Consider the following 24120-nt stretch of genomic DNA (forward strand, 5'->3'; position numbering starts at 1 on the left):
CTAAAAAAAAAAAAAAAAAAAAAAAGAAAGAAAGAAATAGGTCTTTGGTCTTTACTGTCTTTTTCTCCCTCTCTCTCTCTTCCTCTTCACATCTCCGCATTCTCCACCTCCCTATCCCCTTCCTCTGCTCAGGATCCCACTCACAGCTAACCCACCACAGGCTGGTCACTTTCCCCACTGAGTGGCCGTAGGCGACATCGGTGAACGTGGGGCTGCCCAGCGCATCACATCTCTGATAGCTCTGCATCACCCATCCCCAGATGGGCAGCCAGAAGTCAAGACTTCCCTGGGGGCTGTCAGCCCTGGGCACTGTTCCAGGCTGTATGTTTAGGTTAAAAGCGAGCGAGCTGTATTTAGACCTCACAGGAGGTAGCTCAGCCAGAGCCCTTGGAATTCTAGTCGGTGCCAATCCTAGACAAGAGGATTGAACTCTCCATAGAGATCAGGACTGTTGTGTTTTTGTTTTGGTGATGTGGAGCCGTTGAGTCCACCGTGGGATACGCCGCTTTCCCTTGCCCCGGGGGAGACAGCTGCCAGGCTCCTCTGAGGCTGGGACGCACAGACTCGTTTGGAGCACAGGCGAGCATTCCATCAGGCTGAAGCAGCCCAATCGCCTTAGCCCAGAGCATATTAGCCATCCAGGAAGGGCCTGCCTATAACCTGCCAAGCTTCGGCCTTACACAGAGGAGAGGGAAGCGTTAAAGAATAAAGGGGGGTGGGAGGTGGGGCCAGTATCCTAAGTGCCACCCCTGCAGTACCTCCTTTCCTAGTTGTTGTAACTTCATGGTTCATGGTTCACTGGGCAGCTCTTTAGAGTTCCAGGAGGGGGAAGCTTTTAACTTTCAAAGCTTCACCCTTTTCAGTAATTGTATATGGTGGTTTTCTTTTAAAATGACCCATAGAAGTCAGGTGGCTGGGGTGCAATATGTTTTCTCAAGGAAGATTTTCAGAGCTCTTATTGTATCAGAAAATGCATTGCCCCATACACCCAACAGTTTCTAGCTGCTGAGGGACTCTCTTGGTGATCTGAAGACAGACCTTCGGAGGGAGTTGGCCAGCGGAGGGATGGAATGGAGAGATGAGCACCATGATGATGTCCTTTCAAAAATCACTAGCCGGTTGCCTGGTCTGTCTGGCCAGCCCCTATTTTATAAGCTATGATGGCTTGAAGTGGAAGAGTCCTTACATCCTGTGGTTGGCAGGTCATCGCTGATGCCTAAGATACAAAGGAAAAGGACTGTCTTCAGTTAGTGATGCTGGGTAAGAGTGGTTCTTGCCCAAGAATTGATACGCCTTTCTCAGGAGGAGGAACAAAGACATTTGAAATGTGGTAACCCATCCCATGAGAACTACTGGGATCCTAAAGTGTAGAAGATACATTGGAAAATGCACTCTACGGATGGTTGTGACTGTGTTAGGCTACTTTATCCTCGTGTTTCAGAAACTCAGACTAACCTAAACAAAACAGGGAAATGAGGGAAGTGATTAACTCATATAAACAGGAAGGTCCAGACACTCACAGTCTTTCCCATCCTCTCTCCTTCCATCTCTCTTAGATGTTTTGCTCTGTTTTGGCTTCATTCTTCCCTCCTGCAAACAGATTTTCTTCATGATGCTAGCCTCTCGTTCATATCTTTGTAGCTCTGTGACCCAAAAGGCCAGAATCTTTCTCTTCCTGCTCGGTATGGAAAAAAATCTCAGGGAAGGATTTCAACTGGCTCACCTCTAGGCCAGTTATTGTGGCCAAAGCCAGAGGAGCTGACCTCTGTCTTTGGCAGCCCTTTTAAACATCACATGATTGACATGAGGGAGGAGCAGGCCCCCAGGGATGTGGAGGTGGGAGATAGACAAACAGCAGGTGTCCTCTACCTGACAGGTGACTGCTTGTTTGCTTTCTGGTTATGGAACAGGCCTCGCCATGTTGGAGTCACGTGGCTGTGTAGTGCTCACTCTTAAGAGCCTGGAGCTCCTGGTTGTGAGTCAAGCAAAACAGAACGTGGTCCTCCCTCTTTTCCGACATGAACAGACACTGTCTTGCTCACACACCTCACTTAGGTTTATCCTTTGGTGTACTAGTTTACGTCATCAAGCATTAGCCAAACAAGAAGTGCTGGGCATTACTGTGCACGTGGTTCATCATTAACGCTAAGCCGTGTAACACAGGCGTGTCAGGTACCAGGCCTATAGCCAAGCTCCTGCTTAGCCACAGGTAGAATGGGAATGAATGAAATGCAGCCAGAACTCCCACCTTTGCCCTGATGTGGATGCCTCTCGGCACCATCTGGAGTGGATTTGGGCCTCAGCTATTCACAAACATTAATCAGCCCCTTCCAGGCGCAATGAGCCCTGTCTGCTCCCTCATGCCAGCAGGACTCTGTGTGTGTGTGTGTGTGTGTGTGTGTGTGTGTGTGTGTGTGTTAGTGGTGATGGCAGTGGGGGATTGGTGACCGGGATCTATTTGGAGAAGATGACTTCTGGTACAGGTGCCAGGGGACAAGGAGGAGGACCTACAAGGTCCCTAGAGCAGTGGTCTAGGTGCCAGCTGCATAATCTAACTTGAGATCAGTGTTCATTATTGATTATTATTTATGAGGGTTTTGCCAGGCACTTAATAATTCTTTCCCTGGGTGTGATCTGTTTGGATAAGAAAGGAGTGAACCAACGAGCCAGCCAAAGAAACTCTTTCAGGACTGATATTGGCTCTGAATTAGGTAGTACCCGGATCAAATGCCACATCCAATTGTGTAATGTTCCTGGGGAAAACAGCCCTGAAGAAAATGCAATACATAATTTGGCCTGGGAATTACCATCGTCACAAAGTCATGGAGCCTGCTCATTTATTTTATATGTACCTTTAATGCTAGGAGGAACTTGAAAGAATGTCGTGTACAATCTCTGCATTTGACAGATGACAACCAAGGGGCCCAGGAACCTGAAGCTATTTGGTTGAAGCTAGCGGGAAGCATTGCCAAGATTCAGATTCTGTTTATTGTTTTCCTCATACAGTGTTTCGTTCATTCATTCATTAGGTATTTCCAATACCCTAATACCTTAGTAGGTATTTGACAGAGGAAATGGTTTGAAAGATTAATAAGAAGTGGTTCTCACTTGAGCTTTCCATAGAGAGGACAGAAGTGTCATCATTTCTGTATTTATTCAGTTAATCATTTATGAGGTGAATGATTATTGAGCAGCTACTATGTGCCAGGCACTTGTCTAGGCACAAGACAGCCACTTAATAGCTCTGCGGCCTTGGGGAAGTTACCGAAATCCCTGATCCTCAGTAGATATCTCTGTAAAATGAGGATAATGGTACTTCCTTCATGGAGTTACTGTGAGGATTAAATAAGGTAATCTTCGTAAAGTGTTTAGAATGCTGCCTAGTACATAATAAGTGATCAGTAAATGTTTAGACATTATTATCATTAATATCCTAAGTGCACTGTTCTGCAGGAGTACAGAAGAGCGACTGGGGTAGTCTGGGAATGCTTCCTGCAAGAGGAGGTATGATTTGGGGCTTGACAGATGAGTAGGAGTTTGCCTTGCTTTACTGAAGGAACAGCTAGAGGGAACATAAGGCAGAGAAACATATTCTGGTAAGAGTACATTACTCATGGAATGGGAATGAAGGTACCTGTGGAGAGAGGGAAGCAGGGAGAGCGTGAGAGCCAGAGAGAACAGAATGGATGAATGGCAGGAGACCAGAAAGGCCTCCTGGGGCCAGACCGTGAAGATAGGGTCCCTCGGTCAAACAGAAGACCTGGAGGGTCATTGAGGATGAGCCCCCGATTCTCAATCCAGGGTTCTTTCTCCCACCCTCCAGGCGGTGGCTCAGTAATCACAAGTAACCAGTTCAGACCAGAAGGCATTTGTATATCATTGCCATAAAAACCTGCTTGCAGGAAATGACTCATGGGCTCCAGTCACCAGCAGCTATGGGGCCAGCCTATATAATGAAAACTCTTGCGTTATCCTGTGAGAAGGAAATGTCTGTGTTTTGTGAACATCCAGCAGGGTCACACCACACCTTTTGCACTTGAACGTGACCTTTGCCTGTCTTTGTGTCTGCACTGGCTCCCCAGTGGTGGGTAACCCAGGCCCTGGTAATGCTTGCAGCCCAACTCATTATGTGGTTCCCGAGCTTCATGAGCAGAGCACAGCAGGAGCAAGCAGGGAGGGAAGGAGGGAGGGAGGGAGGGAGGGGTGAAGCTGGGAGGGAAGGCCGCTATCTCCCAGCCTAGATAAACCTATCTGACATTCCCCACCTCTGAAATCACCCACCAGGGCCCTCAAAGCCAGGCTGTGCTACACTGGCTGGGAAATGTCTAGCACTGCTTTGCCTAATACGGACAGTTGCAGGCATAAGCGACAGAGTAGAGGATGGTCCCTGTGGTGTGACCTTCTGTACTAGTTGAACAAAAAGCTGCCATAGGACTTCCCTGGTGGCGCAGTGGTTAAGAATCCGCCTGCTGGTGGAGGGGACATGGGTTCGAGCCCTGATCCGGGAAGATCCCACATACCACAGAACAACTAAGCCCATGCGCCACAACTTCTGAGCCTGTGTTCTAGAGCCCATGAGCCACAACTACTGAAGCCCGCGTGCCGCAACTACTGAAGCCCATGTGCCTAGTGCCTGTGCTCCGCAACAAGAGAAGCCACCTCAATGAGAGGCCCGTGCACCGCAACGAAGAGTAGCCCCTGCTCGCTGCAACTAGAGAAAGCCCACGCACAGCAACAAAGACCAAATGCAGCCAAAAATAAATAAATAAAATAAATAAATTAAAAAAAAAAAAGGCTGCCATAAACTGCGGATCTGTCCACTTACCTGACAGTGGACTTGGGCGCTATTACACTAGGCACATCTGCAAGCCTACATTACCAACTGGGTTGTGTGAATCACTACACTTGTCACCACAGCTCCACACAAAGTGTATGGGGTTTGCGTGAGTGTGTGCATTGAACATGCCATGTGAGCTTGAGGAAATCCATTCCCAACAATATTAAACTGAGATGAAAAAATTCTTTTTTGGCTGTCTTCATAGGACGTGGTTAATCCGGGTTCACCGTGGTTTATTTTACAAGTACATTTATAAATAACGACTTCTTTGTCTTTTTAAGAACAAACTAATTTGTTTTAATTAAAAAATTGAATGCATGCTCATGATAAAAAGACAGTAATTCAAGCAGGAGAAGAAAATATACTGTGAAAGGAAGTGCCTTTCCCCAGGCCACCAAGTTTCCTCCCTAGAGGCATCCACTGTGCCATTTCCCGTGCACCCTTCCTGAAAGTCATTACACGTGTGTGCATGCGTGTGTGTGCATGTGTGCATGCAAGCATATGAATGTGTGCATCCGCCTTTCCCTTATTTAATGGGAAAAATTTTTACATATTTGTTGTACACCTTTTTTTCACTCAAAAATATATTTTGGAGATTGTTTTATATCTGTACGTGGGGAATCTAACCCTTCTATTATTTTCATGGCTTTTTAAGGCTTGATATATTATGGTTCCATCACAATTTATTTAACTGCTTACGTTGTTTCCAGTCTATTGCTGTCTTAAACAGTACTGCAGTACACTTCCTCATACACACTTTGTATGCACATGAAAGCATGTCTACGGGATAGATTGTGAAAATTTCAAAGTCCAAGGGTGTGTGCATTGCATTGACAATGTTTATAGGCATTGTCAAGTTTTCGTTCGTGAAGGTTCTTGCAGTAGACACTCCCAAAAATAGTGCAGGAGAGTGATAAGAAGAGCCCTGGGATGTTGCCTTCTTGGATTTCCTTAGCTTGGCTGAGTGGGCATTGGGATGGACACCCTCCGAGTCCTGGAGTCTGGGCTGGGTGGCCTTGAATGGGGCCACTGAGTAAAGAGCAGTTTGGTAGCAATATGGTAGGAACCGCTGCCGCCCCTGTAATAATCACAATCACAACTATTTCATTAGTGTTACTGCCCAACATTTGCATAGTGCTTTATAGTTTCACATACATGGTTTCATTAAGAAGTTTGCTTTCTCTGTAAAAGGTGTATGCTCTTTAAAAGAAGAGCAAATACAAGTGTATGCTTTCCTCTTCAAAACGTCATCTAATAGTGGGAGCTTTTAGAGCCCTGGCCCACGGAGGATCTGTACTCTTTGTGCTGAACAGGGGTACCTTCCTGACCTAGCTAACTTGTTCTCTTTATGATTCAATTTAAACTAGTATCACCTCCTCCAGGGAGCCTGCCCTGACAGCCTTTCTACATCCCCCTTCTCTTATTTCACCCCCAGTTGGATTTGGTGCCCCCATGGGCTCCCAGACTCTGGTCCTACCACTACCTTGCTGATCAGTATCCCTCATTTACTGCTTTTTTGGCCACTTTCCCACTCATCGTGAACTCCCTGAGGACAGGGACCATGTCCGGCTCACCTTTGGGTCTGAAACACCCAGCACAGGGCTTGACACAGGGAGGGTGCCCAGGGACTAAATGAATGAACTGTGTAGCTCAAGAGGCTTCTTTCTGGAGCAATACAAATAGCACACTGTTAACATATGTAGTTCTTTCTGGAGCTGTATTGGGTGAGTCCTGGTATTTCCAAGCCCTGATAGTGGGTTTACAGAAGCCGGGACCAGCCCAGCCCCTTATTTCCTTATTCAAACATCTGTGCAGATTTGCATCTGACCATTGCTTGTGGGCATCCTCTCCCTGTGGTGTGGGATGAGGACCACAGCCTTTTCTGCACCTTGACTAGCATCTGGCTGTTCATGGAGCTTTCAAGGGGGACAGGGAAACTGGGCCTGTAGGCCTGTGAGGCTGAAGGGCTGGGCCTCCTTTTTCTTGGCGAAAAAAGAAAAAACCTCTCACAGTTCCTGGCCCACCCAGGGTTGCAGAAGGCCTTAGGGAATCTCTGGCCAGGATTATGCAAATTAATGTGTACCACTGGGCAGGGCAAGAGGAAACCATGAAACAGTTTCATGCTCTGCTTCTCAGACTGGAAGGTCTCTTGGCTTCCCTCCTTGCTGCTCATTGGAGGCTCTTGCTGGGCTTTGCTTTTTTTTCATAATAAAAAATATCTTGGAGATCAGTATATTCCATGGCAGGGGATTTTTCCACTTAGTGTGAATATATCTATCTCCTATCAGCCAGGTGGGGTACCAGGCTGAGTTCGGCCTTCCTGCCACAGGGAAGCTCCTGGGCAATTCACTGGGCCCAGCACTTAGTTTGTTCTCCCCTCTGAATCAGAAAGGGTTGCACTCAGCTGCAGGTAACTGAAAACTCAACGGCAGAGACTTAAACAAATAGGGGCTTATTTTTAAAACAGATGTCAGGAAAAAGGTGGTGACTGGAAATTCAATGGCTATGTTCTCTGTGATTCTCTGGGCCAGTGCTGTCCAATAGAAATATAAGGTGAGCTAAATATATAATTAAAAATTTTCTAGTCCCACATTTTAAAAAGTACAAAGAAATGGTGAAATTGATTTTAATAATATTTTTCATTTAACATATCCACAATATTATTATTTTAGCATGTAGTCAATATATAAAATTATTACTGAGCTATTTTGCAGTCTTCTTTTTTTGGTATTAAGTCTCTGAAATTCTGTGTGTTTAACAGCTCAGCTCAATTCAGATTAGCCACATTTGAAATCCTCAGTAGCCTCATGTGACTAATGACTGTTGAATTGGATAGTGCAGCTCTAGGCTTTTCCTCATACTTGTCACCTTGTAGTCACAAGATGGCTGCTGCAGCTCCAGCCATCATGTCTGGTTTTGAGGCAGGAAGAAGGTAGAAGGGGCTGCTTAAGCTACATACATTGCTTTATCACATACACAAAAGTGTTTCCAGAAACCCCATTAAAATATAAGCTCCTTGGGGGCAGGAGTTTTTGTCTTTATAGTCTCTGCTGATTTTCCAGCCCCTAGAATAGTAACTGACTAACGAATAGGACATATTTGTCACGGGTTGAGTTCTTCAGAAGCAGATGCTTAGAAGGTGTTTGGGGTGCAATATGTTCATTAGTAATCAATACCTGTGAAAGGAATGGGGGAGGGAAGCAGGAATGGACAGAAGAAGTCAAACTGTGTACAAGAGAACCAGATGCCTGTGGGTTCAAGCAGCTGAGTCTTTTCCTGCTTGGCCTTTTAGCCAGTGAGTTTTGCAAGAGACAGGGGTGGGAGGCTACACAGACCTCAGTTGATATAGGATGATCAGCCGTGAGCTACCAGCTCTCTCTATAACATGTTTAACATATACACCAATGCAAATAGTGTATTATAGAACGTGTATAATTATAGATAGTGTATTATAGAACATGTGTAGTTATAGACGTGTATATTTAAGGGGAGTGAGTTGTAAATTTAATAGTATATACACAAATTCTTTTATGTATTATATATTAAATTATATTACATAAAAAACTACCTTAAACTTCTATGCAGCTTCTTGGGAAGAAAACCCGAATGCGTTTTAACTTCAGAGCCTTCAGCTGTATGGAACGTATTTCACTGCCACCTGGCATATCCCATACCTCCTCTTATGCGTCGTGGTCTTAAGAGATATAGGGTAGTGAGCTATCACCAAAGGTTCATCAATGGGAATTCAGCAGTGGGAAGATTTTTATTCTCAGATCCTTTCTTCAGAGACAGCTGTCTAAATCTAAGGAACATACCTGGGAAAATTCTTTTATGTCCAAATCTGCAGAAGTCCAGGGAAGTTCCTTTACCCCTTCTAGTTAGCATGCCAGTGTTTACCATGCAGCTGTGCGTTGTTCTCTCTGCTTTAAGAAAGCGATCTTTTCCATTTTCTCCCTCTTTCTCCCTCTCTCTGCCTCTGTCTCTGTTTCTCTCTTTGGTATTCCTAATGTTTCCCTTTTTTTACTGCGGTAAAATATGTATGACATAAAATTTGCCATTTTAACCATTTTAAAGTATATAAATCAATGGTATTAATTACATTCTCAATGTTATACAACCGTCACCATTTTCTATTTCCACAATTTTTCACTGTCCCAGATAGAACCTCTGTACCCAAAGCAATAACTCTCCAGTCCCCCGCCCCCTTCTCCCTAGCCCCTGGTAACCTCTGATCTAGTTTCTGTCTCTCTAAATTTTCCTATTCTAGATATTTCATGTAAGTGGGATCATATAATATTTGTCTTTTTGTATCTGGTTTATTTCACTTAGCATAGTGTTTTCAGGGTTCATCCAAGTGGTAGCAAGTATCAGAACTTTATTCCTTTCTCCTTTCCAATTTTAATCATATGTTTTATTTAACTCAGTTTATCAAAAATATTTTGATATGGAATCACTGTAAAAGTTATTAATAGGATATTTTAGATTTTTGTACTAAGACTTCGAAATCTGGTGTATATTTACCCTGTTAGTACATCTCAATTTGGATGCTAAATTTTAATCAGAAATACTTAATCTGTATTTAGATTTCATAATATTTACAGTTAAAAAAGTAGATTTACGTGTCTAACTTATTTCAGTCATACTTAAGTTTTCCACTAAGTGAATTGAGTCTGGGTTTATTTTTTAATTGTGGTAAAATATATAACATTGAATTTACCATTTTAAGGATTTTTCAGTATGCAGCTCAGTGTACATTTACACTGTTGTGCAGCCAACACACCATCCGCCTCCCAGACTTTTTTCATCATCCAAACTGAAACTCTGCCCATTAAACAATAATTTCCTACTCTCCCCTCCCCCCAGCCCCTGGCAAGCACAATTCTACTTTCTGTCTCTGTGAATTTGGCTACCCTAGGTACCTTATATAAGTGGAATCATACATACTTGTCCTTTTGTGACTGGTTTATTTGACTTAGCATAATGTCGTCAGGTTTCATCCATGTTGTAGCAAGTGTCAGAATTTCCTTCCTTTTCAAGGCTGAATAATATTTTGCTGTATGTACATACCACATTTTGTTTATCCATTCATCCCTCTCTGGACACTTGGGTTGTTTCCTCCTTTTGGCTTTTGTGAATAATGCTGCCATGAACCTTGGTATACAGTATCAGCTCAAGTTCCTGTTTTCAGTTCTTAGGGGCATGTACCTAGGAGTGGAATTGCTAAGTTATATGGTAATTCTGTTTAACTTTTTGAGGAACCACCAGACTGTTTCCACTTACTCTTATTTTTAAAATTGCCATCCCTGGGGCTTCCCTGGTGGCGCAGTGGTTGAGAGTCCGCCTGCCGATGCAGGGGACACGGGTTTGTGCCCCGGTCCGGGAAGATCCCACATGCTGCAGAGCGGCTGGGCCCGTGAGCCATGGCCGCTGAGCCTGCGCATCCAGAGCCTGTGCTCCGCAACGGGAGAGACCACAACAGTGAGAGGCCCACGTACAGAAAAAAAAAAAAATTGCCATCCCTGAGTTAAATTGTTCAGTTATTAATTCATTCAAAAAATCATTTGGAATGTCTACTACGTGCCAGGCACCAGGGATACAGCAGTAAAGAGAGCAGATAAAATTCCTCCCTTGGAGTTTACATTCTTAGTGAGAGATGACAAATAAATATACGTGGCCTGAGTGTGCATACCTGTGTGTGTGTGTGTGTGTGTGTGTGTGTCGGTGGTAAACTGCTAGGGAGAAAAAACAAGGTGAGGGCAATGTGGGTGCCCCAACCAGAGGTGGGTTACTGTTTTATATTGGATGCCCTAGAAAGGCTTCTGTGAGATGGTGACATTTGAGCAGAGACCTTAAGGAAGTGAGGCATGTGGCTCTTAGAGGGAAGAGAATTCTAGACAAAGGGAACAGCAACAGGCGTAGAGATGCTGACAAGCGAACATGCTCAGTATATTCTCCAAACAGCAAGGAGACTCATGCAACTAGAAAGAGCCAGGCCGGGGTGGTAAGACACGGGTCCAGGAAGGGAATGGATCCAGATCGCATGGGCCTTGGAACAACTGGAAAAACTTTGTCTTTTACTCTGAATGAGATGTAGGGCTACTGGAGGCGGTTGAGCAGAGTCACATGATCTGACTTCCTCATGGAGGGACTTGCAAAACCTTGGAGATGAAGAAAGGAAAGGTATACTAGAGTCTCTCCCTCTGTGAATAACAGCTCTCTCAGGCCTAAGGAATTTATTGCATCCTCTGCTCATCCTGTCTTAGAAGAGCTGCTTGCTCTTTCACCACAGGCCAGCAGATTAGGGACAGGCTGAGACCAGCCTTGCTGCCCAGGCAGGGTTATTCCCATTGAAAGACTTCCTGGAAGGGAAAAAGTCCTCCCGAATATCCGCAGCACCTAACACTATGCAAGAAGGAGTAGATCCCTTAATTTACTCTTTTCTCACTGATTTAGCGACTACTATCCAAGTGCCAGTCCTCTGGGCACCAGAGGAGGATGACAGCAGAGAAGACCCCTGCACTTGTGGAGCTTTCCATCTGGTCCAGGGAGAATAGAAACAGACAAAGATAATTTTATCATGTCATCCCAAGAAGGTCATAAATAGGGTATTATGATAGAACCAGGGGAGGGGAGTTGATTCTAGACAGAGTGGCTGGGAGGTGACATTTAAGCTGAGATCTCTGAGTAAAAAGCAGCCAGCTGGTAAAGAGCATGTTCAGCGAGGACAGCAAGTGCAAAGGCCCTGAGGTGAGAAAGCTCTTGGCCAGCTGGAAGAGGCAGCAAGGCAGCCAAGAGGGGCCTGGAGGGGAGTGAGCAGGGGGGACCATGGTAGGAGGTGAGGTTGGGTGGGGAGACAGGAGGCAGATCACTGAAAGGCCTTTCATGTAGTCCATTCTAACAAGTTAGGTTTTATTCTCTCTTTGAATACCAGCTCCACTGCTTGCTAAGTATGACCTTGCCTCTTGGAGCCTCTGTTTGTTCATCTCTGAAATGGGAATAATAATAGTTATAGGGCTGGAATGAAGGTTATACGCCAAATGCACATAAATCATTTAAAGTGCCTGGTAGCTGTTAATTACCTCTCTCCTTCTTGAAGCTCTCCTATTGGATTTGTGACACAACTTTTTGGACACATTTTTTAAAGTCATCTTCATGCTCTTTCTCCTTTTTCGCTATACATACTCAGTGTCTTCCAAGGGCTTGTCTTTGACTCCTTTTGCTTCTGCTGGGTGTGCTTTCTGGGGGAAATCTCAGCTGTACTCAGCTGTCACCGCTCCCCCTGGCCATGAAGACGACTCTCTACTTGTGTATCTGTGGCCCTTACCTGTCTCTTGAGCCTCATGACCCCACTTAGGTCCCTTAAGACATCTTCAGGATGCCTGTTGGACACCTTTAAACCACATTCACCATCTTCTTTCTGAAACCTGCTTCTCTTCCTCTGTTTGTCTAAATCCTGAAAGCTCAAAATCCTACAAACATCGTGGACTCCCATCTGCTTTCTTTCCCCAGTTGCTGCACCTTCCTTTGCAGTTTTATTCATATCCATCCCCTTCTCTCCATTGCCACTACCTGCACTTTGGTGGAAGCAGCAGTCTCTTACCCAGGTGATGGCAGAACACAGCTCTGAAGTTTCTTTTGCCTTTTCCTCCCGTCCGGTCCAGCTGCTGACCCCCACAGAGTTGTTCTTCCGAAGCACAGATCTGATTGTGGCTCTTTGCTCACATTCATGGCTCCCCAGTGCCTTGCATTGCAGTTCCTCCTCTAGGCTGGCCTGGTGTTCTGTCTGATCAACCCATCTCCTACCTTGGGTTCCAGACCTCCCTTCTCACATGCCCCATGCTGGCCACATTCCCTCCTTGCTCTCAGCCTCCTGTGCACCCTGCCTCTGGCCAGCATTCCACCACTGCAGTCCAGCCACAGAGCACACCCTTCTCAGAGGCCTCGGCCTCTGCGGCTCCAGCAACTTCCACCTCCCACCTTCAGCTCGGCGACCCATCCCCAGGGTCACAGCTCGGAGTCTGCCACCACCTGGGCCTGCTCCCCCTGAATCCTCCTTTGAAATGCTCCTCTCTAACCACAGCCCTGAACTGCTGCTTCTCTCGCTGTGTGCCTCTCACAAAACCTGTTGCCAACCCGGGTTTCCATCCTCAGTCAACTCCTCCCTTTTCTGTCCATCTGTCAGCCTAGCCTCCGCTGGCCCTCACTTTCTTGCCCATCCTGGCGCCTCTGTTCTGTCTTTGTAGCCGTGTTCAGCAGCTTCTCAAAGGCCCGACTTCAGGTCAGCCCAGCCGTAGGAGATCTGACATTCACTCTGCCCCCATCCTCAAGGCTGCCACTCCGCTAAAGTAGCAGAGCCCGAGACGGGAGGGTCTCGGTACCAAGGTGTGAGAACTCAGAGCTGAACATCTTAGTGCTGTCAGAACAGCCTTTTAAAAAAGTCTAGCCAGTTTTCTGTCTAAGTTGTCCCCAGCCTTTATCTCCCTCTCTACCTTTCAGCCCCTCCCCTTTAAGCAGCTGTCCTACTTCTCAGGAAAACCACTGTCATCAGCTCTGTTTCTTCTTTCCTTCTTATCAACCCAATTCATGAGCAAGATAATCTCTGTACTCCTTGCTTCCTGGCTTCACCTCCCTCTCACTCCCAATCCGCTGTGGCTTCATCCCACTGTGCCAGTAGAAATGCGTTTTTCGGGGTCACCAGGGGCCTGAGTTAGCCAAGACTATGGCTGCTTTTGCATCCTCGTCTGCTTGACCTCTTTCAGACACTGGACGTGGTAGATCACTACCTCCGTGAAACTATTCTCCTTAGAGAGGCGCCTAGGTGTAGCCATGACCCCTGGTCCTTGAGGGAGGGGAGAATGTAGGTTATGCTCCTTTGCAAGGAATCGTAAACCTGAGTATTGACAGGTCCAAACTCCGCCTGTTTTTTCATATTTTCTTGGCAGGAAGCTTTTCCATAAAGAGCACGTCATTGACCTTTTTTCTGCTGCTGAACTCAGTGACAGGTATGGTGGCATGGATTTATGCTGCCTTCTTGTGCTGTGGGAGCCTCTTGTCTTTTTCCCTAATAGATTTACTCTGGGGCTCCAGATCATATCAAATGGCATCGTTCATTAGAATTTAGCTGTGCATCACAATGCTACAAAGCTCTTCTGCTTGCAAAGCAATTTTACATCCAGTATCTCCCTGGAGTCTCACAGTAACTCTGTGGTGTAATATGGGCTGGCATGATCATCCTTAATTTCCAGAGGAGGAAACTGATGCTTAATTGGAATAAAGGACTTGCCTGGAATTTCACAGCGATAAATGGAAGAATGCAAGAATGTTCAAAACCAGCAGTCCCATATGTTGTTGCCAGTTGTTTGACCTTTGTTTGAGGACTTTGTACAGACAGACAGTGACCCTCGGAAAGATGTAAAATCCATTGTGTCTCCAACCACATCATTTCTTCAACACTTAGTACTGGGTGTTAAGGATACAGAGATGGCTCAGACATTATTCTTAACTTTATTTTCAAAAGAAATTTTACCTGAAATATTTAAGATAGACAACAGCATTACTTAGTATTTATGAACTGATGATTTTAGAACTTCACATTTGAATGTTTGCTTATTGGAGGGTCTCAGTGAATATGCTGATACCTTGAAGCTCTTTTGATGGATGTAATAGTTTGAAATTTTGGGTTAAGGATGGCACTTGCAGCCTTATATAAGATTTAGTATCTAATTTATTTTGTTTTCTTTACACAGATTCAAAATAGGGTTTCAAGTAAAATAGCTTTTAACAGCCTGCTTTGCAATCTCTCCAATTATAATAATCCAGAAACTTGACATGTAGTAGATAGATGTGTCCAATTTACTTTAAGATTCAACTTTGAAACCAAAATTTTCTAATCTGTAGAATGAAGGTAATACTTACCCTGTTCAGAGAGTTGTAAGTAGGAAGTGAGTCATAGTAGCAGGGGTCCTGTAACATTGTAAACCTTCAGCAAATGGTCACTGTTACTATTCTGGCCTACAGCTTTACGGAAAGGGTTGACAGCTGTCCCCCATGCTAAGGATTCTGGCAGTGCTGGTGTGATACGGGTTTTGTTTGTGTTTTGTGGTTGCATCCTTTTTTTTCCTTTATTTTCTTAGAGCAGTTTTTGTTTAACAGCAAAATTGAGGGAAAGGTATAGAAATTTCCCATATATTCCCCATCCTCACACATGCATAGCCTCCTCACTATCAACATCCTGCACCAGAGTGGATCATTGTTAGAGCTGATGACCCTATGATGTGATGACACATCAAAATCACCCAAAGTCCGTAGTTGGCCTTAGGGTTCATTCTCAGTGTTATACACTCTGTGGGTTTGGGCAAATGTATAGTGTCATGTGTCTTTTTACTGCCCTAAAACTCCCCTATGCTCCATCTATTCATCTTGCCTTTTCACCCCACTCCATCCTACTCCCCTGGCAACCACTAATCTTTTTTACTGTCTTCATAGTTTTTTGACATTTCTTTTCCAAAAGGTCATATAGTTGGAACCACACAGTAGGTAGCCTTTTCACACTGGCTTCTTTCACTTAGTGATAATGCATTTAAGGTGCCTACATGCCTTTTCATGGCTGGATAGCTCACTTCTTTTTAGTGCTGAATAATATTCCACTGTCTGGGTGTACCACAGTTTATCCATTCCCCTGTGAAGGACATCTTGCTTGCTTCCAAGTTTTGCAATTATGAATAAAGCTGCTATGAGCATTCATGTGCAGGTTTTTGGACATAAGTTTTCTTCTTCTTTGGGTAAATACCAAGGAGCTTGATTGCTGGATTGTATGGTAAGAGTGTGTTTGGTTTTGTAAGAAACTGCTAACCTATCTTCCAAAGTGGCTGTACCCTTTTGCGTTCCTATCAGCAGTGAATGAGAGTTCCTGTTGCTCCACCTCCTCACCAGCATTTGGTGTTGTCAGTGTTACGGACTTTGGCCATTCTAATAGATATGTAGTGGTATCTCCTTGTTTTAATTTGCATTTCCATGATGACATATGATGTGGAACATTTTTTCATATGCTTATTTTCCATCTGTGGTGTCACAAGGTTTTGTTTTGTTTTTTTTTTTACAAATTTATTTATTTGTTTTATTTTTTGCTGTGTTGGGTCTTCGTTGCTGTGCGTGGGCTTTCTGTAGTTGCAGCGAGCGGGGGCTACTCTCTGTTGTGGTGCATGGGCTTCTCATTGCGGTGGCTTCTCTTGTTGCAGAGCACGGGCTCTAGGCACGCGGGCTCAGTAGTTGTGGCACATGGGCTCAGTAGTTGTGGCACACGGGCTCTAGAGCGCAGGCTTAGTAGTTGTGGCGCATGGGCTTAGTTGCTCCGCAGCATGTGGGATCTTCCCGGGCCAGGGATCGAATCCGTGTGCCCGGCATTGGCAGGCGGATTCTTAACCACTGCACCACCAGGAAGCCCGATACAAGGTTTTTTAATCTTTAAGAGTCTGTGAACTTGGATATGGGGGCAAAATCTTTATTTTCACTAACCTCTAACTGAAACGTAGCATTTCCCCCAATCATGAATCTGGCAGCAAATCTACCTTAGGAGTGCCTGTGATTTGTCACCAATAGAAATCACAGATATCTTCACTTATCCTTGCAGTTGTAGATATCTCAATCTCTGGTTTACACTTATTACTATTTGGAAATTATATTAGGCCTTAGACCTGCAGCTAGAGCTCATCATTTAATATATTATTAGATATGTTGAATGTGTTAACATTTTATCTTAAGTGTCCATAAGCTTCCCTGGGTTGCCAAAGTGACCCAGGGCATAGAAATGGTCAAGGACCCCTGGTCTGATGTCACAGACTTGGGAACTAGGGACCAAGAGCTGTGTAGGGCCTGCCTGTGTGCAGCAGTGGGTGGGGGAATGCTGGGAAGAGCCTGGGAGGGACCTGGGTCAAATCTCTGCTTCACTTATTAGTTTACGACCCTGGGCCAATTACTTGAGTGGTTTGAGTCCCAAATTCCTTATCTGTAAAGCAGCAACATTAAAACATACCTTACCGGCTTTGACACACACATAAAGAATCATTTCTAGCACATACGAAGTCTTCAGAAACATAAATTCCCCTCTCCCTTCCTCTCTGCTCTGTTTCCTCTTGTGTGATGTGAGAGGTCTTAGTAGAAGGCCTCTCTAAGGTCTCTCTTAAATTTGTTGCGATCCTGCGTCTTTCTTGTTATCAAGGCCAAACCAGAGAGTCCATTGCTGTGGAATCAGAGCTGGTGTTTTCATGCCCCATGGCATTGCTAGTCTCCTTTCCTGGAGCAGCAGGGAGAACCAGCGTCCTCAGACCTTTCCCGGCCCTTCCGCTGTCCATCTTGGCTTTCCCTGGCTCCCCTCCAGGCTGAGCTCGTGGGTTAAGAATGCATAGGCCGAGCTGCTCCCTGAGCGCCTGAGAGAGGGCCGATGGTGGAACATGTTCTAAGAGCATTCTCTCCACCTCATGTCTGGGACAGCTGATAGCAGACCTGGGAAACCCATTCATCTTCATCCTCGGTGGCTCAGCAGACCCACGACCACTCTCCCTGCTTCTCCATCTGTTGTTTGAAGCTGACTGTTCTTAGATGGAAAAAATGTAGCCTATTGTTGTCTTGGTGAGAAGGTGCTAAAGTGACAAAATGCTTCTCTGTACAGGAAGTGAGGAGTATGTGGAGAAGGTGGCTCGATGCCATCATGGAACCGTATCCTGCTCCTTTTTTTTTCTTAATTAGGCTCTGAATCAAAAAAGGCTTTATGGTCACTGGGTTCAGATGACACGTATTGTGGTTTTGTTTTTCGGTTGTTGAACTGTCCTGGGCCTTGGAACCATGTTCTAATCAGACTCTATTTTCAGAGTAGGTGAAAATGTATGGTGTGCCCAGCTGAGCGCTGCGCTATTTGTTAGAATGATTGCTAGATGGGCACCAATGGGCACCCATTTGGAGCACAGCAGGGGAGGACCATCACCCATACTCTTCATGTCCTCCTCCCTGTCGTAGACCAGATGTGGAACCTCCAGTCCAGCTCAGAGCCCAGAACTAACCACCTCTGCTCGCCATAAGCCTGCAGGGGAATTGAGTGTGACGGAGTTTCTGAGACTGAGCTGAGCCAGGAGGGGCTGATGGTGTGTCTTGTCTCTTAAATATCACTGGGAAGATGCTGGCTGGGGACTGTTGAGGGTGAGAGGGGCCTTCCTGCCCCAGCACGTAGGAGAGTTAGGTACACCAGGGGCTCCACTGAGATAGACGGCCCTCTAGGCTCTCACTTCTTCATGCCAAGAAGTGAGAGAGTGGTGTGGGTGTGGTGCTGTGCCTGAGAGCATGGTCTTTGCGTTCAGACCAACCTGGGTTTACATCTCATTTTTAGCTGTGTGACCTTTGGCATCTTACATAACCTCTCTGGGCCTCCATTTCCTCACTTGTAAACTGGGGATAGTAGTACTCAGCTCACAGGGTGATTGTGAGACCTACATAAATTAATATATGTAGAGCACTTCAAACAGTGTCAGACACAGAATAAGTTATTGCCTTGGTGATTATTACTGTTTGTCAGGGTGAACGGGATCTGAACAGTGAGGATATTTATCCCTGGCTGCCTCCCTTCTTGGGAGCTGTTCCTTGTTCTCCTTTCCCCCAGGTGTTAAGTATGGGTGTCTGTTTCTCAGAGGAGGGAGGGCTCCACTACGGACCCTAACCACTGGACTTACTGCCCATGGAGGCTGCAGAGTTGGTGCTCCCGGCTTCTCTGAAACGCCAGCCCAGGAGAGGTGAACTGGGGACAGTGCCAGCCTCCAGTCTGTCGGCAGGGCACCTAACTCCTGAATGTCCTGCCCTGTTATCTGTCCTAGAGAATGTCTGACATTTGGGTTTTGTGATGAAATTGTCTGGCCTCCCTGAGAGGTTTCACAAATAGATTCCAGACGTTGTAGTAAACCAAGCCTTTCTGTATTTTTACTAAGACAAGAATGAGCTTGGGGCAATAGTTTCTGGGATCCCTCTCTTCAGTCTTCTGGGGGAGGGGGATTGGGGTGGCGTTCACTTTGGTGGTTAATAGCAACAGTGGTAACTAACCCTTAGCGGGCCCTGTTGTTTTCAGTTCCGCCTTCAAGCCTCAGGGACTGATGAGGTTATCTCCATCTCTCAGCCTCTAGGTGCTCAGAATCTCTCCAGTTAGCTGAGTCTCCTGAATCTTCCTGCCTTAGGAGTTTGCAGAGCTGGAGGGAAGGAAGTGAGGCTTCACGTGGCCTAGAAAGTCATCAAAAAGCTGATGGCCACAGGAGGGGCTCCTCACCTACCACCCCCAAGATTCCTCCTATTTATTTGAGGTGCTGGGCTCACAGCAATGATTAGCTTCAGTTCAACACATAACATGTATTTTGTGTCATGATGGCGTTCTAGAGGCTGGGGATAAAGCAGTGAGCACTCCAGAAATGATTGCCGCTAGGATAAAAACCATTGCTATTGTCTAGTGCTGGAGGGCATAGAGAAGAAATATGCCTCACTTCCCCGGTTCTAGAGCCCTTTTCCACACAGAAGACCCTCCTTGCCCACATCCTTTCCTCTTGTTCTAAGCCTCTTCATGCTTCCTTTCAGTCCAGATGACAGTCTGGCCATCTCCGAGCCTCCCCCTGCTGTGGTGGCGGAGATGTGGGCGGTGGAGGGTGGAGTCTGAGCCTCCCAGCAGCTCTCTGACATGTGCAGATGTCATATGTACCAATGCTATGGATGAGCACATTGAGGCCAGAGGAGACCAGGCCCCCAAGTACAGGAGCACTGCCAGTCTCAGTGCCAGTTCTTAGTGTTCCTTGACCGCATGGCCACGCTCAGCTCTCCATGGGAAGGCTACGAGGATGGCCCAGCCCATATAAAGTGTGAAAGGAGCAGCTGTAAGACCTCTGGAAGCCTGGGTGAAACTGGGCTGACACCCGGTACCCTGGCAGGCTTCCTCTAAACTGTTTCCCATTGAAGCCCAGCCCCGCTGTGGTCACATCTCCACACCACCACCAAAGACGAGGGAACTCTGTACTTCCTTCAGCCTAACCCGGATGCCTGCCAGGCACACATGGGTGCTTAGCACAGCTGCCCTGGAACTAGAAGGTGGGCCCAGTGGCTCTGACTGGGGCCACAGTTCCTAGCGCTGTTAAGGGTTTCCTTTCTTCTTTACTTGGGAGGGAGGTGGAGGCCCTCTAGCCAGCGGCAGGTGGGGGGCTCTCCTTTATGCGATTAACTGGGACCTGCACTTTTGCTGGAAACTGTGGGAAGCGTGAAGAGCTCTCAAGTGCTTACAAAGTGGGTTTTGAAAAACAAACCTCGCCTACACAGGGATGAAGCAGAGGTTAGACGTGGCTTTTTGGGGGGTGGGGTGGTGCTTAGCTGAATAACAGACTAGAAGGAACTCTGTAAGCAGATCCATAAGCTCATCTAGAGAACAGTATGCACTCTGTGTTGAGTAGATTTATGGTAACAACTATCATTTGTAAAAACGCTTTATAATTTATAAAGCCCTTTTTACATGCACTGTCCGTGTGTGTAAAAACTATATGTAACCTTCCCATTTAAAGTTATTGAACACACACACACACACACACACACACACACACACACACACACACACACCCTTCATTCTGTCTGTCACATAGTGGAAAGAACCCGGGCTGGCTTGCAGTTTCTGGGCCTCAGTTTACCCATCTGCAAAATGAGATGATTGGGGGTGCCCTGACTGGGAGAGATGGTACAGGGATGTGACTCTCGCTGGCTCGGTGCCTCGTAGGAGTGTGGAGAGCAGGAGCTGATTGGCTCTGAGAGTGCTGGGCAGTTCAGGGGTGCCCGCTGCAGGTGATGGGAACCCTGGGCATCAGTTAAGGGGAGGTTCTCTTCTGGAGCCACCGACTCAGAAGGGGGGATTTGCCTTTTCTTGGAGGCGGGCAGGAGAGGCTTAGGCCCCAAGGCCCGTGGGCACGGTACCCAGGCTGCCCTCTCAACCTGTCCTCAAGGTGATCTGATGGGGTCGCTGCTCCACCACCATGCTAATCCTCATCAGGTAGAGCCTCTGAGGGATGAGTAGTGTTTCTCCTCAGAGAATGGGAGAGAGCAGTGATGACTTATGCAGAACCCAGACTCAGAGAGCAGAGGTGGACGGCGCTTCCCTGCTCTCGGCCCAAGAGCATCAGCTCTGCCGTCCCCCTTTGCTCTCCTCTGCTGGGCGGATCCAGGTCCTCTTGTTCCTTTGTTTGTTTTCCTCTGTCTCACTCCTGTTCCATTTGTCTTCTTCCTTCCTCTCGTTAATCCCAGGGAGCTGTTTTCTTTTTAATTGTAAAGGTTTTTTTGTTTCTTCTTCCCTGTATAAAACATTGATGAGTTAACTGATTTCAAATTCAAGCGGGGACCATCTCTAAATTTTATTTTTGCATTATGTGCTTCAGTTTTTTGTTTTTTTTTTTTTTCTTTAAATAGTGACACATCCTGGCCCTGGCCCTCTCCAGCAGTGTGGTCCTGTGTCTCCATCTGTACAGTGGGGACAGTAATGCCCCTCAGAGGGTAGTAGTGGCTTACTGAGTGAATAAATGAAGTCCAGACAGTGGCAAGACCCCAGCCCTTCCATTTGAATTACCCCAAAGATGTGTTGATCGTTACTGAGTGGTCCCGGGCTAGGGCCTTGGTTTTTCTGTATCTGACTCAAAATTGACTCAGATGCTGTGGTTTTGAGGGCTTTGTTTCAGCAGTTACTTGGGCTGGAATCAGCCCTGGGTCAGCAGGTGCTGGTAGAGGTGACTAGGTGTCTCCCGATTGTGGATGAGTTGTCTGTGTCTGTCTTGCTCCTCCGGTGGCTGCCTCCCTGAAAGCCTCAATGATTCCCATTGTCCGCGTGGGTGGGCTTCCCAGGGCCCCCTCCCCTGGCCTCTCTCTGGTTTCCCTCCCTCTCTCTTTACCAGGTACCTGCCTCCACTCCCCACTCGCCCCATGCCATCCCATGGGGTAGATGGGTTGCTGGTGGGCAGGGACTGTTCTCAAAAGGGAAAGAACAAGCTTGAGCTGCCAGCATCCCCAGAAGTTGTCTTTTCTGCCCTCTGACCGTTGTTCAGTGTTGCCTTTTGTCCCTCTGTCTCCACCGTTCATAAATGTGGGTGAGTGAGCCCCTTCTTCTTTCCTCTAGATCTGTGCCGTCCAATATAGGTGCCACTAGCCACGTGGCTCGGACATTTGACATGTGACAAGTCCAAACTGAGATGTGCTGTAAGTGTAAAATACACACCTGATTTCAAAGACATAGTATGAAAAAAAGGTTGCATAATAATAGCTTATTAGTACTTTTCATGTGGATTACATGTTGAAATAATAGTATTTTAGATATATTGAACTAAATAAATTACATTATTAAAATTAATTTTACTGTGGCTACCTGATAATTTAAAATTACATGTGTGGCTCACATTATATTTCTGTTGCAGTGGTTCTTAACTGGTAGTGATTTTGCCTCCCCAGGGACATTTGGCAATATTTTTTTTTTTTTTTCCCGATATGCGGGCCTCTCACTGTTGTGGCCTCTCCCGTTGTGGAGCACAGGCTCCGGATGCGCAGGCTCAGCAGCCATGGCTCACGGGCCTAGTTGCTCCGTGGCATGTGGGATCCTCCCAGACTGGGGTACGACCCCGTGTCCCCTGCATCGGCAGGCGGACTCCCAACCACTGCTCTAGCTGGGAAAGGCCAGGGTTGCTGCTAAGCATCCTGCAATTCACAGGACAGTCCCCACCCCCAACTGTAAAGAATGATGCAGCCCAAAATGTCCATCGTGCCAAAGTTGAGAAACTTGGTTCTATTGGACACTCTTACTTTGGATGATGTAGTCTTGTCTTATGGGCAGTGACTCCAAAATCAGAGGCCCTAGGCATAGTAGAAAGAGCATAAATGGCCGGTGTCAAGTACCTGCAACCATGGGCAGGTTAGTTAACATTTCAGAGCCTCCGTTTCCTCATCTGTAAAATGGGCATAATGATAATACGCACTTTACAGGTTTCCAGCTAGGTTTAAATGAGATCGACATGTACCATACCTGTTACATAGTAAACCGCCACTAAATAGAAGTTACTATTAAAAAAAACCTGTATCTTTTACTCTCTGGATCAACTATTGGGATTTCTCCATGCCTCCTGGATTTTTCTATGATACCTGACACTCAACAACTTGGAAACTAAATTCATAATTTCACTCTTCCTCTTCCCTCTCACTCCCTAAATGTATTCTTTCTGACTTTCAGTCTTAGTTCACACTGGCACCACCCTCCCAGTCTTAGAATCAGAGTCAGTTTCACTTCCTCCTTCTACCCGCTCAAACCCGAATTTATAATTTGTTAACCTCTCTGCGGTAGGTATGTCTCCTCCACCCCACCTCTCCAATCCCACCTAGCAGGACCTCTTCACCCAGCCTGAGAGCGGCTGCCTTCCAGGTCCTGCCTCTGCTCTTTCCTCTTCCCTCTGTGTGTGGTTAGTGAACTCCATCTTGCTCAGAAGCCCTCAATGGTTTGTTGTTTTGTTTTGTTTTTGCTGAAGTGGGAGTACCTGTGGGCAGGAAATGTGACATGCCCATCTCCTAGCCCATTTCCTTAGTACCCAACGTGAGGCCTAAGAAAAGGTGTTCCTTGAGTGTTTTCTGAATGAATGAATGACCAAATGCATGATAGATATCCTTTTCTCCTTGGTTCATCCTTGATAGGATCAGGTACTACAGGGAGCTGGGAGAGTGGTTTCCAAATGCCTTATTTTCCTTTTAATAGTTCAACAGAGTGTAACCCATGACCTCATCTACCTCTTTGCTCTCCCTCTACCCCCTGCCCCCCCCCCCCCCCCCCGACTTTGTTTGTTCTACCTGGAGGGTAACAGCCATGATGCAGTACACCCGGATCCTGGAAATCCCACCTTCCATATGTTGACTTCCTCAGTCAGCCTGAGGGGTGATGCCACAGTCCTTCCACTGGTTCAGACCTGCCTCCAGGGAGCAGGTGCCCTAGATGCCCAGGCGTGCCTTCCTTTTGGTGGCAGAAAGAATTCCCAAGCAGCTCCCAGCAGGCTGAGAGGAGAGGCTTTCCAGAAACATGTCCTTAAAGATGCTCTGGTAAAGAAAACATAGTGTATTCTTGGGCAGGTTGTAGACATGGGTGGGCAGGATGGTGTAAGTAACATTGAAGTCTCCCAATGTCTAGACACTGTGATCTATTCACAGTTTTGAAAACACTTTAATTACAAGCCACTTTATACTGTAAAGTGACCCACTTGGAA

At 46.3% G+C, this 24120-nt stretch overlaps 1 protein-coding gene across 1 annotated transcript in view; it reads left to right on the forward strand.

Moving 5' to 3' along the window:
• The window catches only part of LOC103069359 (protein-methionine sulfoxide oxidase MICAL2), a 117697-nt gene that overhangs the window by 24042 nt on the left and 69535 nt on the right, over positions 1 to 24120 (forward strand).

Source organism: Lipotes vexillifer, unplaced genomic scaffold (assembly GCF_000442215.2).
Source record: "Lipotes vexillifer unplaced genomic scaffold, Lipotes_vexillifer_v1.1 scaffold6, whole genome shotgun sequence".
Classification (NCBI taxonomy): domain Eukaryota; kingdom Metazoa; phylum Chordata; class Mammalia; order Artiodactyla; family Lipotidae; genus Lipotes; species Lipotes vexillifer.